The sequence below is a fragment of the Vicia villosa genome, linkage group LG6 (assembly GCF_029867415.1).
Source record: "Vicia villosa cultivar HV-30 ecotype Madison, WI linkage group LG6, Vvil1.0, whole genome shotgun sequence".
Taxonomy (NCBI): domain Eukaryota; kingdom Viridiplantae; phylum Streptophyta; class Magnoliopsida; order Fabales; family Fabaceae; genus Vicia; species Vicia villosa.
In genome coordinates this window covers 157317726-157333298 of record NC_081185.1, presented here as the reverse complement: position 1 = coordinate 157333298, position 15573 = coordinate 157317726, and the positions used below count along the sequence as shown (strand labels likewise).

General features: G+C 38.5%; 1 non-coding gene across 1 annotated transcript; it reads left to right on the top strand.

Moving 5' to 3' along the window:
- The first annotated feature begins 12767 nt into the window (after positions 1-12767).
- Positions 12768-12874, top strand: LOC131615330 (small nucleolar RNA R71). Its single transcript, XR_009287751.1, has one exon. It is a non-coding gene; the product is annotated as a small nucleolar RNA R71 (small nucleolar RNA).
- The last annotated feature ends 2699 nt before the right edge of the window (positions 12875-15573 follow it).

Here is a 15573-nt window from a genome sequence, read left to right as displayed (position 1 = left end):
AATGAATAAGTGAAAAAAAAAATATGTCTTTTGTTTGATAATTAATCATTAAAGTATATAATTGAAAGTAAATCTTGTTTTAGAATAATAGTTTTTCGGAAATGGCTTTTGAAAATTTGGAATCAAATTGTTTTGATTTGAACAATAAGCATTGCTAATATAAACTGGTACTGTATGATATTTTGAAAAAGAAAAAAAAGGGAAAATTATGTGGTGTTAAGTAAATTATTGGAAAGATAGATTGAAATCAAAAATTTAAAATTTTATGAATATGGATTGATTGATTACCGATGTAGTCAAATTTATTAAGGATCACGATTTCTGTTATTGAGTTTTGATTTGGTTTCTACGAGACATAAAGATGATCCAAGAATGGATCATGACTTATATAGACCTTTGAATTTGGATTCTAATGTAATTGAATCCCGAGATGTGGAATTTTGAGAACCTATCACGGAGGATATGGAATTCGAGATTCTCACTAATGAAAAACTTCGTGAGGAAAGTTCTCCACAAATTGTTGAAACACAAACCAAAGGTTTGTCACTGATTGTTGAAAACAACTCGAACTCATAATAAGCAGGAAGTCTGAAAGACTAAGGATCTAGGACATAACAAAATAGATTCTCGACTTATTTTTCTTTTCTAAAAGAATGAAATAGTGAGAATTTTGTTCGTAAGATTCTGATTATTCTTCAAGTGGAAGATGATCCTTAGACTTACAATGAAGAAGTAACTTCAAGAGACTTCTCTTGGAATGATGTTCTTATCTAAGATGAAATAGATTCAATAATGCCAAACCATACTTGAAACTTGTCAATCTACTTACAAGATCAAGATCCATTGGATGCAAATGGATGCTTAGAAGAAAGTATCATAATGATGGTACATTAAACATCTACAAGGATTGATTAGTAACCAAGGGTTTTAGACAAAATAAAGATGTTGCTTATTTTGACACATATGCACTAGAAGCAAGCATAATGAAAATTATAGTTTTGTTTGCATTAGCTTCATCAAATAAATGTCAAAGGACATTCCTAAATAGAAATCTCAATGAGGAGATTTATATGGAGCAATCAGAATGTTATATTGTTCTTACTGATGAACAAAAAGGTGTATAAGCTTGTTAAATCCTTGTATGGATTAAAACAAGCACCGAAACAATGACATTAAAAGTTTGACTTTGTCATTATAAGATTCTCCGATTAAGGAGGAACCACACTGATCGCGACTTTACGTGTCTATAAATCTGATAACTGCAAGTGCACAGTCGTGTCGTGTAGTTTTAAAAGATATCGAATCCACAGGGACTATGAATCGATCTACCGTTATCTAAGGTTACTATGTAAAGCTAGGAGTACTAAAATTTCGATTGTTCCTAAGGGAAAGTGATTGTGAGAAAATAAAGAAATAATAAAAGACAGGTATCAGTATGTATTTCGTTTAACTACAGGAAATCCAAAGGTCCATTGGCTTTTGCATAATCAAATTAAAAATCTTTACTAATTCAATTGATTAAAAATCCTCGTCTCAAACTTTCGCTCTGTTGAGTCAGACTACTATCCTAATCCTAATGTACGCTTTCGCCATCCCATTAGATTTTAGAAGAGCTTTTTGGAAACAATGTAATTAATAAAATGCCTATTTTATGAGGTCGTTATCTATTTAAATCTCCTAATCTCAAACTTTCGCTCTATTGACTCGGAGCAAGCTAATACCCCTAACGTACGCTTTCGCCATCCCGCTCGAGTGTAAAAACAATTTTTGAAAATAAATAAGTTCCAATTAGTTTTAATACGCTTTCGCCATCCTTAAAACTAATGTCCTATGTCTACTATCCAGTTAAAGATCTCAAACTTTCGCTCTATTGATTTTAACCTTTGACCGTACTAATCCCTCAAACTTTCGCTCTATTGGTTTTAAGACTTACTAATTAAACTAGACATATAAACCAAAAATAAGTGATAATTAATAAAACATAATTTAAGCCAATTTATTTCGGATCCCTACGGTTAACTTACTTTACATACCGACACCTTTAGTATTTTAGCCAGACATATTAATACGATTAAACATACATAAATCGGTTCGGTTCATAATAATAAGCATATTAAATGGCATATAATATATCATGCAAATAAATAATATAAATAAGGCGGTAAATAAAAACCTGAATTAAAATAAATCTGAATTGAATTGAATCTTGAAGTACTCGAACTTCCACCACAGGTTGGCTGGATCGTTCTTCGGAATTTAAATGGCAGAAAATAAAAACAAGGAAATAAAGCGATAAATCTAACGTAAGGCTAGATCTATGAAAAGTTCACAACAATTTCCAGTGTAGAAATCGTTGTGAGAAAATAGACGGTTAAATGAAAACAGAATAAGGAAAAACAGTTCGCGGTACAATTTCGGCAGCACTTCGTTGGCAGGAAATCGGACCGTTTGGACTGAAGTGACTGCCTCTATTTATAGGTGAGGCTTTTCAGTTGCTTTGCGTGAAAAACGGAACTTTTTGCAGACCGGGACTTGGAGACGTGGGTCTCCGTTTCTTCAGGAAGACTTGAGACGTGCGTCTCAAGTGGAGAAAATCTAGGGCAGTTGGAGACGGGCGTCTCTTCTTGGTGACATGGCTGAAGAGAACGTGGAGACGTGCGTCTCCACTTGCTTGCAGGTCTGGGCCACGCGCCTTTTGATTCATGGTGGGCTGAATATCTCTTTTGGGCCTTCTGGGTCCTGATTGCACCCTTCTTTCACTTCAGCACTCCCTTTTCATCTTTTAGGCATAAATATTGGTCATTTAAGCTCAATTTTCTTTCCTTTTCGCAAATAGTCGTAATTGAAGTGTAAAACCTGAAATAAAGCAAATACACGCGTAATATCATAATAAATTAACATAATAAACGGAAAATGCTATAAATATCTATGGATTTTAGGCTAAATATACGATATAAAATCGTGTTATCAAATTCCCCCAGACTTGAACCTTTGCTTGTCCTCAAGCAAAATAAGAAGATAAAGATAAATGAAACACACTTCCACCACGTCGCTCAGTCATACTTAGCTACATAGTGTTCTTATTCAGAAATAACGAATCTTAGCAATAAACCTATAGTAACAACACTAAACAACTCCCAGTATGCATACCAATCCGAATCATGCCATTATAGCTCGACCTATTTGACTTGTCATCATGTTTCACCCTTTTCATTCGCGCGCAATCACATTAAGCCCATTATCTTGACACGCACATAGCAGAGTAGTCGATTAGTGACTATGATCCTTCTCATGGAGTTCTGGCACCATATGTGGTATACTCTTTAGCATTCACTTGTAGATTGTGGGGAATCGGACAATAGTCCTTCCTACCAAGTTCATTACCAGATGACTTCTGAACCAATCGACAGTGAGTTTTTAAATTCTTTGTATATGAGATTTGCGACCGTTAGGTTAAATGATCTTGTGAGGATCACCTTACTTAGTAGGCACATTTCTTCTTATGGCTGAACACATAATTATTATGAGGATCATACACTTATATTCATCGACTCTCTGCGTAGTTTGTATCTAAGACGGTGCCGACTGCTAGAATAAACTACTAAGGGTTATTTCAAAACTTAAAGTCGATGGTTTTGGTATAGCGGGTATTCAAATCGGTTACGCATACTCGGGGGTTTTAGAGTGTTGCGACAATAAGGATATTGACTAATTCAGTTTCGGTGCGTTGAGTGATTGAGTAGCTTTGTATTTCTCGAACGTGCGGGGTTTGCGTTTATCGTTTAGGAGCAAAATTTTTGTTATGGCTCAAGAAAGTGGAAGAAATTGAAATAACTACGGAATTATACATATAAGACTTAAATTCCATAAATATTCTTTTATTGAATTAGAAAAACATTACAAGGAAGGGAAATAACTGAAGGGAAAAATAAAACTAAAGGAAATATAAATAATACGACTCCCCCAGACTTAGATGATGCAATGTCCTCAGTGCATAAGAACTACTCCTCATTGTTGCGGTTTCGAGAACTGCTCGCGCCTCTTGTACGAACACGGCGACGTCTATCAGGAGAGTCATTAACACGAATGTCAAGATCATGCAAATATGTGGCAATTTCAGCGTATTGACCTTCGTTCCTAATAGCAAAGTCACGGTGCTCCTGTTGCATCTCTCGGATGAGCCTAATTGTTTCAGTTTGGTTTGTCTGCATAGCTTGAACGAGTTGATCTTGGCGTTGAATAGCAGCATACATGGCTTCAAGAGTGATAGGCGGAGGGTTGTTTGGAGGAGGTTGGTTGACATCAGCTTGCCCTTGGTTGAGTTCTTCTTCACTTGCATCCATAGGTTCATTAGGATGTTCTTGTTGGTCATCTTGAGGGTTGTCTTCAATAAGCCTCCAACGTTGAACATAACGGATGTTAATTCTTTCAGGACAAGGAAGGATGACATAAGGAACAGGAACTTTGTTGACGACCAAAGTGTATCGGCCATCATGGCGGGGTGAAACCAAGTGGGAATCGCGGCAGTAAGTGAGATCGAGTGACTGAGCAGGCTTCATGAGATGAGAGAGTGATAGGAGCTCGTCACCAAGACCTAAAGCACAGGCCAAGGTAGTAATAATGCCTCCAAGCAAGAATGGATTTGTAGCGGGGGCGTTAACTAAACCTTGGATGTGTTGGAACATAAACGGTGCGGCATTGAAACGGATATTGTTAAGCGCACAGTAAAGGAAAAATAATTCATTTTGGTTTACCTTGTGGTTGTTAGATCTCGCAAAAATAATATGCCCCAAGACACGTTGAAAATAACGTATAGCGGGGTTTTGAATGTGAGAAGCATGAAGAGCTCTCCAACCGGTAGGATTTTCTCCAGTGAGATGGAACCAAAATTCAAAAGCGAGATCCTCCCAGGATCGACCATTGAGTTCTTGAAAGATTGAGCGGTGAGCAATTGGAGCATGATTAAAATGCAAATATGAAGCTACGACATCTTGATCTAGAGCATATTCACGGTTGAACATCCGGAATTGGATGCTACCGGTTGAGAATGGTTGATTAGAGGGAGTGTCGTAGTTGAAGGAACTCAAAAATTCTAAGACGAGCGGCTCATAAGTAGGTACGGGTTCGGTACAAAGATGGTGGAGGCTAGATTTAGTGAGCAAACGGGTGACACCATCAATGAGACCCAAAGTTTCTAGACACTCGGTGTTCACAAATTTTGTGGGAACAACCGAACGTTCGTAGAAAGCAACATATTTTGTTCGTTGAGCATCATCTCGGAAGATAATGTTTGAAAGGTCGGGAGGTGGTCGCTCGGGACGCTCACTACGGATTAATGAACGTGGAGGCATGGTGAGTATGGAAATGAAAAATAAAAATGTAGTGTAGAAGAGTAGAGAATGGTATGATAGTTGTGAGGAAGAAGAGTGGTGGTGGTGTGGTTTTATAGTGAGGTTTGAAAATGGGGTGGTTAATGGAGAATTAAAATGGATTAATGGTGGTGTTTGAAGTTTGAATAGAATAGAAAAATGGGAAATGAATGGAGTTTAAGAGGTGAATGATGGAGGATGAATGAGGTTAATGGAGTTTAAATGGAATAAATAGGGGAAGAATGAGGAGAATGAATTTTGAAATTCAAATTCAAAATTCAAAAATGGGATAAATGTGGTCTTCTGCGTGGTCAAAAAGGCAGCACAGACTGCTGGCCTTGGGAGGGCGCGCGTCTCAGGCAGCCAGTCTGCTGGGGGACAGGCATGGAGACGGGCGTCTCCTGTCCTATGCATGCAGACTGCTGGTCCCACATGAATGGAGACGTGCGTCTCCTAGCTCAGGTAAGTGGTTTCCACACGTGCAGGTGTGGACCAATTCTGACAGTAGCAATAATACAGAATACCAGCTCAGTACAGTGTCATTGTATCATACTATAAACGGCAAAAATATGGTATACAGGAATGCATAGCAGTTTAATAGTGATGTAGTAAAACACAGTAGCAGTAATAAATAGAATATTGCATTTAAAATTAAACCAGTACTGAGTGTTAACAGAAGCAGAAAGCAAAAGTGCAGAAAAATGTAAATCTAAACTAGGAATAGAAATTACTAAAACTAGAAATAAAAATCTGATAATCTAATACGGTAACATCTAGCCACGTCTATTGTTGTTCTGATTAGACTGAATGTGTTTGAAAACTTCGTCGAACTGAGCATTTACGGTGTCGATAAAATCGAAGAAACGCAATTGCAAAGTGTGAAGCTCGTTGCGCACATGTTGTACATCTTGTTGTAGTGCATTGATTGCTTGTTCGTGCGTGTTCAGATTGAGCATTCTTTGATTCACCGATGCGGTAGATGTAGCGGGTTGTTGTTGCTCGACCTCGACATCAGTCATATCAACAGTGTGATCTTCAACGGAATCTTCAGAACGAGTTTCAGGTTCATACTCAGATACAGGTTCATCAATAGGAAGAGGTTCATAATCAGGAATGGGTTCATCAACAGGAAGAGGTTCATAATAACCAGGAGGTGTTTCAGGTTCAGATTCAGATGCAGGCATTTCCTCATCAAAATGTTCATAGGCTTGAGGGGTTTCAGGTGATGGCTCTCTCTCAGGAATCTGACCATAGTAAAGCCAGTTGGTAGGGTTGTGCACACTTGTCCTAGGATTCGGTAAGGTGAACTGATACCAAACTTTGTTATCAATGAGCAATTCAAAACGATCAGGTCCAAGATTACCGATGATACCTCGATTAAAGCAGAAATTGATGTCCATAGAGGTATGGGTACCAAAAGGTGTCAATCTAAGCAAAGGCACTCTCATTCCTATGGCATTAGCGATCATAGTGACAAATCCGCCAATCCTAATGGGTGAAACTTCGTCTTGCGTGATGCGCTCGAAGTTTGTTAGCATGAATGCGATGGCATTGACCGGGCGATTCTGAGATGTACAAAACATGATGAACAACTCTTCTCTAGTAACTTCAGTGACATTATCTGGTTTGCCAAAAATATAGTGAGCAAGGATCTTGTGAAAGTAGCGGAAAGCAGGATTGTGGATGTTCTCAGATTGAAATTCATTCTCTTCAGGGTTGTCGTTTCCAGTGATCTTGCCCCAGTATTTTTCCAACTCCCAGTATGGAAGATTTTCTTCAGCTACTTGGGCGTATGCATCAGGTCCATGAGGTAGTTCTAACATTTCAGCAAAATCTCGGATGCAGAAATTAAACTCCATACCAAAGAGTCTAAAGAGAATAACTCCTTTTTTTAGTCCTTGTCCACAGTTTGGAAGATAGGTCAGGGAGCTCAAGAATTCCAGAGTGAGCTTCCGATAAGTGCTAAACTTGCGGAACAAGTGAGAACCAGTCCAACCGATTTGGTTAAGCAGGTGTAGGATGCTTTCTTCGATACCAAGCTTCACCATAGTTGGTTGGTGAGGATAGCAAGTCAATTCCATGTGTCTTTCAGCCAGCTTGTTAAATCTTGCTTCTTGTCCTCTACCACGAAACACAACTTCCATATTGTCAACTTCTTGCATCGTAGTTAGTAATTAAATGAAAAACCTAGAAGTTGAAAATATTGAGATTAAGTTAGAACTAGGCTAGTGTTAATTTTTAAAAAAAATAAAAATTAAATATAACAAGTTATAATAATAATTATAATTATAAAAAGGAAGTATTTTCTCGAATGAAGAAAGCGGCTATAATTATAATAGTTATTATAAGATGTATGAAAAATAGTAAGAAAATTAAAATCTAGAATAATTAAAAATAGAATAGTTAAATGGAAATTAAAAATTAAAAATTTTAAAAATAAAATAGAGTAAAATAAAAAATTAAAATAAAAAATAATAAAAAGAATAAATAAATGTGGGTTGTCTCCCACCAAGCGCTTTGTTTAATGTCGTAAGCTCGACGATTTTAAAAATAGAAAACTATTTTTTCGAAAGAGCGGGCAGTTCGTCAAGTTTAAAAACCTCGATGTTTTCATCGTATTCGAGATGATGGTAATACTTAAGACGTTGCCCATTTACGACAAAAGGTTTGACGGTTTCTCCTTTGATTTCTATCGCTCCACTCGGAAATATGTTAGTTATTTCGAAAGGGCCAGACCATCTAGATCGTAACTTACCAGGAAATAATTTTAGTCTAGAATTAAATAAGAGCACTTTATCGCCTATGCTAAAATTTTTCCTAGATATACGCTTGTCGTGCCATTTTTTCGTTCGCTCTTTATAGATTTTGGCGTTTTCGTAAGCGTCTTGTCTAAGTTCTTCTAATTCGTTTATGTCTAGAAGTCGTTTCTCACCAGCGGCAGTGTAGTTTAGGTTTAAGTTCTTAATGGCCCAATAGGCTTTATGTTCTAACTCTACTGGTAGGTGGCATGATTTTCCATAAACGAGTTTGAATGGGGTAGTTCCTATTGGAGTTTTGAAAGCTGTTCTATAAGCCCATAAAGCTTCATTTAGCTTGGTTGACCAATCTTTCCTAGATATAGCAACAGTTTTCTCCAATATTTGTTTTATTTCGCGGTTAGATACTTCTACTTGACCGCTTGTTTGTGGATGGTATGGTGTGGCTATTCGATGATTTACTCCATATTTTCGAAGGAGTTTCTCAAGTATTCTTGAAATGAAATGGGAACCACCGTCGCTAATTACCAATCTTGGCACACCGAACCTAGGAAAGATGACGTTTTTGAAAAGTTTAATAACTACTCGTGTATCGTTTGTAGGAGAAGCAATAGCTTCTATCCATTTTGAAACGTAATCGACGGCTACGAGTATATATTGATTTCCAAACGATGACGGAAACGGTCCCATGAAGTCTATTCCCCAGACGTCAAATATTTCTACTTCAAGAATGCCTTTTTGAGGCATTTCATCGCGTCTTGAAATGTTTCCAGTTCGTTGGCATCTATCACAGCTTAGTACAGCAAAATGGACGTCTTTCCACAGGTTGGGCCAGAAAAGTCCAGATTGAAGGATTTTGGCGCAGGTTCTAGATGTGCTATGGTGTCCTCCACACGGTGCGGAATGACAATGTGTTATTATGCTTCTTATCTCTTCCTCTGGTACACAACGTCTAAAGATTCCATCGGGGCCTCTTTTGAAAAGGAGTGGGTCGTCCCAATAGTAATGTTTTAGGTCATGGAAGAATTTCTTCTTCTGTTGGTAGCTTAGATCAGGAGGAAGCACACCAGCAGCTAGGTAATTTACGAAATCTGCATACCAAGGTGTGTTAGATCGGGCTAAAGCTATTTCAGCTAATTTCTCGGTTTCAGAGTTTGGACGGTATGGTTCGAATTCATTTGCTTCTAATTGGGCGATGAGTCTTTCATAAGGGAAATCATCGTCAATTGGTACTTCTTCGGGTTTTAGATTTTCCAATCGAGAGAGGTGATCTGCTACGACGTTTTCAGTGCCCTTTTTATCTTTAATTTCCAGGTCGAATTCTTGTAGTAACAAGATCCATCTCAAAAGTCTTGGTTTAGCGTCCTTTTTGGTTAGGAGGTACCTAATGGCGGCGTGGTCAGTGTATATGATTATTTTGGCTCCTACCAGGTAAGAACGGAACTTGTCTAATGCGAATACGACAGCTAATAATTCTTTTTCTGTCGTGGCATAATTCATTTGAGCTTCGTCTAGGGTTCTACTCGCATAGTATATGACATGTAGTTTCTTATCCCTTCTTTGTCCTAGAACGGCTCCTACAGCATAATCACTTGCGTCACACATTATTTCGAAAGGCTCATTCCAGTCGGGAGGTTGCATAATTGGCGCAGAGATCAATGCTTGTTTAAGCGTTTGAAATGCTTCAGTGCATTTATCGGTGAAAATAAATTCGGCGTCTTTCATGAGTAGTTCAGTTAAGGGTTTGGTTATTTTAGAGAAATCCTTAATGAAGCGTCGGTAAAAACCAGCATGTCCCAGAAAACTTCTTATTTCTCTAACGGTTTTGGGAGGTTGAAGGTTTTCGATAATTTCGATTTTTGCTTTATCAACTTCGATTCCTCTATCGGATACGATGTGTCCAAGTACAATTCCTTGTCGAACCATGAAATGGCATTTTTCCCAATTAAGGACTAGGTTTACGCTTACGCATCGTCTAAGCACCATTTCAAGGTTTTCTAAACATGTTTCAAAACTTCCTCCGCAGACAGAGAAGTCGTCCATAAAGACCTCCATTATTCCATCTAGGAAGTCGGCAAATATTGCCATCATGCATCTTTGGAAGGTCGCGGGTGCATTGCAGAGTCCAAAAGGCATTCGTCTATAAGCGAATGTACCATAAGGACAGGTGAATGTGGTCTTCTCTTGGTCGTCAGGGTGGATAGGAATTTGGAAAAATCCGGAGTATCCATCCAGATAACAAAAATGTGAGTGTTTAGCTAGGCGTTCGAGCATTTGATCTATGAAAGGTAAAGGGAAATGGTCTTTTCGGGTAGCTTTATTTAGCTTCCTATAGTCAATGCACATCCTCCATCCAGTTTGGGTACGTTGTGCTACAGATTCTCCTTTTGCGTTAGTGATTACAGTGACTCCTCCTTTCTTTGGTACGACGTGAACAGGGCTAACCCATTTACTATCGGATATAGGATATATTATTCCGGCTTCTAGCAGTTTTTGGATTTCCTTTTTAACCACATCGCTCATAATAGGATTTATTCGCCTTTGATGTTCCCTAGAGGTTTTACTATCGTCTTCGAGCATAATGCGGTGCATACACAGAGAAGGGCTTATACCTTTCAGATCTGATATGTTGTATCCTAAAGCGGTAGGGTATTTTCTTAGGACATTAAGTAATTTTTCAGTCTCGGTTCGTCCCAAGTCGGCGTTCACTATAACTGGTCGGTTTAGTTCTTCGTCTAGAAATTCGTATCTAAGATCGGTAGGAAGTGTCTTCAGCTCTATAGCAGGTTTATTAGGTCCAGGTATAGGATCAGGGGTTAAAGCTAAGCATTCACTCAGGTGGTTATCTTGATATTCCTCACGCCAGTTGTCATCTTCAAAAATTGGCGGCATAGGAATTCTTAGGATTTCGGTTTCCTTATTTGGTTCGGATTTTATTTCCTTGACACACTCGTCGATTATGTCAGCAGAACAGCATGTGTCAATTATAGAAGGTGCTTTTAGGAATTGGGAAAGGATAAATTCTATTTTCTCTTCTCCTACTTCGAAAGTAAGCTTTCCTCGCTTTACATCTATAATTGCACCAGCGGTCGCTAAAAATGGTCTTCCTAAAATGATCGGGATGTTAGAATCTTCTTGGATATCCATAATGATGAAGTCAGTTGGGATGTAGAATTGACCTACACGAACAGGGATATTCTCTAACATTCCTACAGGATATTTAACTGAACGGTCTGCTAGTTGAAGAGACATTCTCGTTGCTTTAAGCTCGCCTAGATTTAGTTTCTTACAGGTTGAAAGAGGCATCAAACTAACACTAGCTCCTAAATCGCACAAGGCTTTCTCTATGATGGTTTTACCTATTACGCAGGGTATAGAGAAACTACCAGGGTCTTTCAGTTTTGGAGGCATGTTGTTTTGGATGATAGCGCTACATTCAGCGGTAAGCGTTATAGTTTCGTTATCCTCGAGTTTCTTTTTGTTTGATAAGATTTCTTTTAAGAACTTAGCGTACGAAGGCATCTCAGTTATGGCTTCTGTGAATGGTATGGTTATGTTTAATTGCTTCAGAAGTTCTACAAATCTTTTAAATTGCGCTTCGGTTTTTGATTTAGCTAATCTCTGAGGGTAAGGAATTGGTGGCTTGTAAGGTGGTGGTGGAACATAAGGTTTCTCCTTTTCGGGTTCCACTTCGTTATTGTTCTCATCAGTCTTAGCAGTTTGTTCGTCGGTTGTTTTCTTTTGGGTTTCCTTTGGCTCTTGTTGTGACATGGGTACGTTTTGGGTTCTAGGATCTATGGGTCCATCGTAATTAGTTCCACTTCGTAGTGTTATCGCGTTCGCATGTCCTTTAGGATTAGGTTGTGGTTGAGCAGGAAACGTGCCAGCAGGGGCAGCAGTAGGTGCTTGTTGTTGAGCTACTTGTGAGATTTGAGTTTCTAACATTTTGTTATGCGTAGCTAAAGCATCTACTTTGTTCGATAGTTGTTTTAGTTGCTCGCTATTGTGGATGTTTTGATTCAGGAAGTCTTTATTGGTTTGTTGTTGGGAAGCTATGAAGTTCTCCATCATGATTTCTAGGTTTGACTTCCTAGGGGTGTTTTGAGCAGCTACAGGCGCTTTTTGGTAGCCAGGTGGTACAGCAGGTGCTTGTCCAGGCGCGTACAACGCATTGTTGTTCTTATAAGAAAAGTTCGGGTGGTTTTTCCATCCAGGGTTGTACGTGTTAGAATAAGGGTTTCCTTGAGCGTAATTTACTTGATCAGATGGGACTCCAGTCAAGAGTTGGCATTCAGCAACTACATGCCCAGTCAATCCACAAATCTCGCAGTTAGGTGCTACAGCGGCAGCGGTGGCTGAAGGAGTGATGGTCAAATTCTCGATCTTTTGAGTTAAAGCGTCTACTTTAGCGTTAACGCGGTCTATACCACTAATTTCGTACATTCCTCCTTTGGTTTGGGCTTTCTCTAGAGCGGCGCGTTCTCCTCCCCATTGGTAATGGTTTTGTGCCATGTTCTCTATGAGTTTGTATGCTTCATCATGGGGTTTGTCCATTAATGCTCCGCCAGCAGCGGCATCTATAGTCATTTTAGTGTTATATAAGAGACCACCATAAAAGGTATGGATGATCAGCCATGGTTCGAGTCCATGATGAGGGCATATTCTAAGCATGTCCTTGTAACGTTCCCAAGCTTCGAAAAGCGATTCGTTATCTTTCTGGGTAAATCTGTTGATTTGACCTCTAAGCATAGCAGTTTTGCTAGGCGGAAAGTATCTTGCTAAGAATACTCTCTTCAATTCGTCCCACGTAGTTATGGAATTGGAAGGCAGGGATTGAAGCCACGCTCTCGCTCTATCTCTCAAGGAGAAAGGGAAAAGGCGTAATCGAATAGCTTCGGAACTAACGTTGTTGGCTTTGATAGTGTCGGCGTATTGCACGAACACAGATAAATGGAGATTGGGGTCGTCTACAGGGCTTCCAGAGAATTGATTCTGTTGAACAGCTTGGACCAGTGAAGGTTTCAGTTCGAAATTGTTCGCTTCAATCGCAGGTGGTGCGATACTTGAATGCGGTTCAGCGCGTGAAGGAGCGGCATAGTCTCTAAGAGGACGAATAGCAGCCATCTCTAACTTCGGGGTGATTTGATTGATTTGATCAGTAAAAATCAATTCCTGATTTATCGGAATTTCTGCTACTTCGGGAAGGTTGCGAGCTCGACGTTTAATGTTAATGAAACGTTCGATCTCGTTAATTCGTTGTATTAAGTCTCCTCCTTGTGAACGAGTATTTGGCATACAATCGTTCAAAAAAGAAAGGGAAGAATTATCCTAGTCTCTACGGTGTAACAGTGAGTTACGATATCGACTTAAATAGTCCCCGGCAACGGCGCCAAAAACTTGATCGCGACTTTACGTGTCTATAAATCTGATAACTGCAAGTGCACAGTCGTGTCGTGTAGTTTTAAAAGATATCGAATCCACAGGGACTATGAATCGATCTACCGTTATCTAAGGTTACTATGTAAAGCTAGGAGTACTAAAATTTCGATTGTTCCTAAGGGAAAGTGATTGTGAGAAAATAAAGAAATAATAAAAGACAGGTATCAGTATGTATTTCGTTTAACTACAGGAAATCCGAAGGTCCATTGGCTTTTGCATAATCAAATTAAAAATCTTTACTAATTCAATTGATTAAAAATCCTCGTCTCAAACTTTCGCTCTGTTGAGTCAGACTACTATCCTAATCCTAATGTACGCTTTCGCCATCCCATTAGATTTTAGAAGAGCTTTTTGGAAACAATGTAATTAATAAAATGCCTATTTTATGAGGTCGTTATCTATTTAAATCTCCTAATCTCAAACTTTCGCTCTGTTGACTCGGAGCAAGCTAATACCCCTAACGTACGCTTTCGCCATCCCGCTCGAGTGTAAAAACAATTTTTGAAAATAAATAAGTTCCAATTAGTTTTAATACGCTTTCGCCATCCTTAAAACTAATGTCCTATGTCTACTATCCAGTTAAAGATCTCAAACTTTCGCTCTATTGATTTTAACCTTTGACCGTCCTAATCCCTCAAACTTTCGCTCTATTGGTTTTAAGACTTACTAATTAAACTAGACATATAAACCAAAAATAAGTGATAATTAATAAAACATAATTTAAGCCAATTTATTTCGGATCCCTACGGTTAACATACTTTACATACCGACACCTTTAGTATTTTAGCCAGACATATTAATACGATTAAACATACATAAATCGGTTCGGTTCATAATAATAAGCATATTAAATGGCATATAATATATCATGCAAATAAATAATATAAATAAGGCGGTAAATAAAAACCTGAATTAAAATAAATCTGAATTGAATTGAATCTTGAAGTACTCGAACTTCCACCACAGGTTGGCTGGATCGTTCTTCGGAATTTAAATGGCAGAAAATAAAAACAAGGAAATAAAGCGATAAATCTAACGTAAGGCTAGATCTATGAAAAGTTCACAACAATTTCCAGTGTAGAAATCGTTGTGAGAAAATAGACGGTTAAATGAAAACAGAATAAGGAAAAACAGTTCGCGGTACAATTTCGGCAGCACTTCGTTGGCAGGAAATCGGACCGTTTGGACTGAAGTGACTGCCTCTATTTATAGGTGAGGCTTTTCAGTTGCTTTGCGTGAAAAACGGAACTTTTTGCAGACCGGGACTTGGAGACGTGGGTCTCCGTTTCTTCAGGAAGACTTGAGACGTGCGTCTCAAGTGGAGAAAATCTAGGGCAGTTGGAGACGGGCGTCTCTTCTTGGTGACGTGGCTGAAGAGAACGTGGAGACGTGCGTCTCCACTTGCTTGCAGGTCTGGGCCACGCGCCTTTTGATTCATGGTGGGCTGAATATCTCTTTTGGGCCTTCTGGGTCCTGATTGCACCCTTCTTTCACTTCAGCACTCCCTTTTCATCTTTTAGGCATAAATATTGGTCATTTAAGCTCAATTTTCTTTCCTTTTCGCAAATAGTCGTAATTGAAGTGTAAAACCTGAAATAAAGCAAATACACGCGTAATATCATAATAAATTAACATAATAAACGGAAAATGCTATAAATATCTATGGATTTTAGGCTAAATATACGATATAAAATCGTGTTATCACACACAAGTTAGGGGGAGAATTTTCAATATTATCAAAACAAGAATTCAAAGAGTTTGTCATCATCAAAAAGGGGGAGATTGTGAAGAATACATCTTATATTTAGTTTTGATGAAGACAAAGGTTATCAAATAAGAAAAGGATCTAAAGTGTCATGTACATCAATGATGTGGTTGATCAAGAAGGTTGAACATAGAAATTCAAGAGAAGATTTGAGAGAAGTGAACATAACTAAGGTACTCATTGCAATTCATACTATTTATTTTAAATTGCTCATAATTTAATCTCTCACTTCATCTAAAAACCT